The 4,290-nt window shown below is 53.6% G+C and overlaps 1 long non-coding RNA gene across 1 annotated transcript; it reads left to right on the forward strand.

Moving 5' to 3' along the window:
• Positions 1 to 739: 739 nt before the first annotated feature.
• LOC138850248 (uncharacterized) lies at positions 740 to 3,893 on the forward strand. The gene is made up of 2 exons (XR_011389985.1): positions 740 to 878; positions 3,655 to 3,893. It is a non-coding gene; the product is annotated as an uncharacterized lncRNA (long non-coding RNA).
• Positions 3,894 to 4,290: the final 397 nt, after the last annotated feature.

Consider the following 4,290-nt stretch of genomic DNA (forward strand, 5'->3'; position numbering starts at 1 on the left):
GCTTAAGAAGTCCTTATGTGATGCCTGGAGCTTTTCAGATTAAAAACCCCAAGAGGTGACTGCCGTGCAGAAAACCCAGTGAAGCTCATTTCCAAAACACTAACGGATATTCTTTTTTCTGTACAGATGCAGCATCACACCAGAGAAGTTCCCAAATCCTGCTTTGGAGGCAGGCGTCTGAAAGATACCCACATGACGCTCTGAAGCTCACTGGCGCGGGGTCCCTCTACCGCAGGGAGCCCAGGCATGCACTGAGCTGGGGGTCCCGGGGCGGTCGGGCGCCTAGGCTCCAGCGTCTCTGTCAGTTCAGATAGATTGCACAGCCCTGGTCCCGATCCCACATCTTCAAAGCCAGCGTATCGGGTTACATTTTATAAGTAGAAGCCGAGATTCAAAGAGCACCCAGAGATAATGTAGCCTTAACTCAGAGACCCTTAGAAATGTACTTTTGATATTTATATGCTTTATTTTCCCAGGCGCGTCCTTGTGGCCGCGTTCCCCACCACAGAGCCAGCCTGGTTTCTGGCAGGGGGCTGCCCGTTGCGGGTGGGGGCACTGGTTTGTGATCTCCCACATGCACCCCCCACCCACACACACACTGTCTGGAGCCCCCTGGTTGGGCACGCGGGACAGCCCTCTCTGGGCAGGGTGACTTGTAATTTATGCCCCCCTGTGTAAATCTGCCGTGGGGTTTCTCAATCACCGCGCGTCTTGCCGTGCAATTCCGTGTTTAACTAGAGGCATCTGGAGCCTGGGTGCTGTTTACTAAAACCCTTCATAAAACAGCCAGCCCCACTGGGCTGTTTCTCCCAGGCCTTCCCTGTGGCTGACGGAAGAGGAGCTGCTGGGAGCTGGGTTTTCCAGGGCAGGCTCAGAAGGTACCTTTTAGTAGATTCTGTTTTTTGGCCCAAACCCTAACTTAGTTCCTCCTGTTTGAATCCCATTGAATTGCTTAAAAGGCTTCGGGCCTACTGGTCAACCTTCTTTCAGAGCCTCCTTAGCCATTCCCCAGATTCCTTGCCGCACAAAGGTGCTGTCCTGGCTGCTGCGGGGAGGTCTGAGTGTGAGCCCCTCTTGGTGGAAAGAGCCTGTGGGGGACCTGGGGACCCCACTAGGGCCCGGAACAGTGCAGAGTGCAGGGCAGTCTTTTCCCAGCCGGGCAGAGCCAGGCTTTGCCGTGGCTGCCTTCCACGTGGTGCCACTTGGGGCTTTGGTGTGACGCAGAGGGACCCAGCACCTTCCCACCTCAGGGGCTCTGGGCAAAGGCAGGAGTCTCTGAGTCTCAGGACTCCTGCCTCGGTCTCCCTGCATTTCCAGCGGCTCCAGCTCCTTTCCGGCTCCACTTCGCCACCCTCGTTAGGGAAATCGCTTGTTTTCTTTTGCATTCCACCGCCTCCCCCTTGCTCCTGTGAAGGACATGGAGCTCCTCGTGGTGGCGACGCCGGGCAGGGAGGGGGGAGGGGCGGGCGTAAATAAGCGTCAAGGAACCCATTGTCTGCTCTCCACCTGCTGTTATTCTGGTCCCAATCAACCTGCTCGCCAGGCTGGAGCCAGCGGCCATCTGGAAACACTGCTCTGTTTATAAACTTGGCATGAAGCAGCACTCCCGGGCCCTGACCTCCCACACGAATCTGGAAACAATTAGAGCAAGATGATAGGCAGGCCAGGAACGCTCCAGGGAGGGAGGAAGGGGAGGAGGCGGACAGGCTGCAGGGGAGGGGCGGGTGGTGGGGAGAGGCCCAGGGAGCCGGGGCGGGTGGGGGCGGGGGGCCCGGGGAGGGGGGTGTCCAGCTGGGGTCCTGGCCTGGGAGGCCTGGGCGCGAGAGGAAGTTGGGGGTGGGCGTGGGAGGAGCCAGGAGTATAGGGAGCTGGGGGTTGTGGAGAATCCTGGGGAGGCTGGGTCCTGGGGTGGGAGCTAGGGGACCGAGCGGAGGAGGCCAGAGAGGCCGGGGTGTGGGTGGGGTTCAGGTGGGAGCCCGGGGTGGGGTCAGTGAGGAAGTTCAGGGTCAGAGGGAGGAGTGGAGACTCAGGGGTCAGATGGGGGACAGCTGAAGGTCTGAGTGGAAGCCAGGGGTTGTGGAATAGTCCAATGAGGACTGCATCCCTGTCCTGGTGGGAACAGGGGGCGGCCAGCTCACCAGCCCCGGGGGTACCTTCCAGCAGAAGGGGTGGCTGTTTGCTTAAGATGGTTCAGTTGCAGCTCCCAGCATTGCCCTGCAGCCCTGGCTGTCCAGGGCGACCTTGCAGGTTCCTGGTGGGGGGCAGGGGGACCACCCCTGCTGCCCTTCACTTTGGGAGGCCGAGCGAGCACATGGGGGCATCTGTGAATGAGGTCCCTCCTCGCTCTGTCAAAAAAACCTTGTATAGTTTCCAGTCATCTGACCAGTTTCAGAGACACATTCTTGAAAAGCACTTGTGAACCAGAGGAAGTGGAAGCCTGCTGCTCTGCTGCAGGAACGCTAAGTGCTGTTGGACTGAGGGGGATGGATGTTCCCTTACTGGCAGGGCTGTGCAGGCGAACACTGTGCCTTGGGGTTTGGGGAGCTGCTGTAGGCTCCCGGAGCAGAGTATTAGTGCGATGAATGAGTTTCTTCCTTATTCAAAAACCACCTCTCTCTCTCTCTCTCTCTCTCTCTCTCTCTCTCTCTCTCTCCCTGGCTTTGAAATGTGAGTTCTAACTCCAAGCCCATGCTGTTTGCATGCTCAGCTAGATCTCAGACTCCTGAAATACTCATCTGTGGGAGTTGCTGACAAACCAATAATTGGCACCAATTAACAAGCTCTTGGTTGGCCAAGTGATATTTGAGCAGGGAAGTTTACCTTGTGCAGGGTGCAGGTCTGGTCTTTTTGGCTCCTGGGGCCCAGGCAAGGAGGCCTGTGCTCTGGCTTCTGGTCCGGCTGCTGAGGGAGGCTCAGCCTGGAGCGCTGGTTCTAGTGCATTTGCTTACATCCCTGCAATGCAATCCATCGAATGCATGCGACGCTCCCTTTCCCTGTACTGTCCATGACTGAGGTCCTTCCCACGTCATCTTCTCAGCAAGGGACTTCCTGCGAATTCTCAGTTTTGCCTAAACACGTTCTTCATGCTCTCTGCTTCTGGAAGGCAGCTTCCTAAACCCCGATGTAAGAATGCTCAGGACCTGAGACTTTGCAACATGCAGGGATATGATAAAATCGTCAGCCAGGAGAACAGTAGAGGGGCTGGTGGCTGCAGCATGGAGCAGGGCTTGGGCTGTCCCTGGAGAGGTTTAAGTGCTGACTCTTGGTCTTGTTGCCAATGGATTCATTTGAACAGTAATGTAAAATATTGTGTTTATTTAACCCCCGTAAACTGATCTTTGTGAACTGACTGGGCAGCTAGGGCCCACATTCCTTCCACAGTTGATGAAAATTCGTATTTTGCTCTGTGTGTGCAAATTTAATTACACTCAGACCTATTTAATCTACACCAGTTTTCTAAACTTTATGTAGATTAAAAAAAAAACCAAACACAGCCCCCCATATACATCATGCATTTGAATCATAACTTATAAAGGTCTTACATTGAACATATTTTTGCCGTGGCTGGTGCTGTGGCATAGTAGCCACCACCTGCGGTGCTAGCATCCTATATATGGTGCCAGTTCAAATCCTGATGCTCTGCTTCCAATCCAGTTCTCTGCTATGGCCTGGGAAAGCAGTAGAAGATGGCCCAAATCCTTGGGCCCCTGCACCCACGTGGGAGACCCGGAAGAAGCTCCTGGCTCCTGGCTTCAGATCGGCGCAGCTCTGGCCATTGTGGCCAACTGGGGGGTGAACCAGCGGATGGAAGACCTCTCTCTCTGCCTCTCCTTTTCTCTCTGTGTAACTCTTTCAACTAAAAAAAATAAATAAACCTTTTTTTTAAACTTTTATTTAATGAATATAAATTTCCAAAGTACAGAATATGGATTACAATGGCTCCCCCCCCATAACGTCCCTCCCACCCGCAACCCTCCCCTTATCCACTCCCTCTCCCCTTCCATTCACATCAAGATTCATTTTCGATTCTCTTTATATACAGAAGATCAGTTTAGCATACATTAAGTAAAGATTTCAACAGTTTGCTCCCACACAGAAACATAAAGTGAAAAATACTGTTTGAATACTAGTTATAGCATTAAATCTCAATGTACAGCACACTAAGGACAAAGATCCTACATGAGGAGTAAGTGCACAGTGACTGCTGTTGTTGACTTAACAAATTGACACTCTTGTTTATGGCCTCAGTAATCACCCTAGGCTCTTGTCATGAGCTGCCAAGGCTATGGA

Source organism: Oryctolagus cuniculus, chromosome 6 (genome assembly GCF_964237555.1).
Source record: "Oryctolagus cuniculus chromosome 6, mOryCun1.1, whole genome shotgun sequence".
NCBI lineage: Eukaryota > Metazoa > Chordata > Mammalia > Lagomorpha > Leporidae > Oryctolagus > Oryctolagus cuniculus.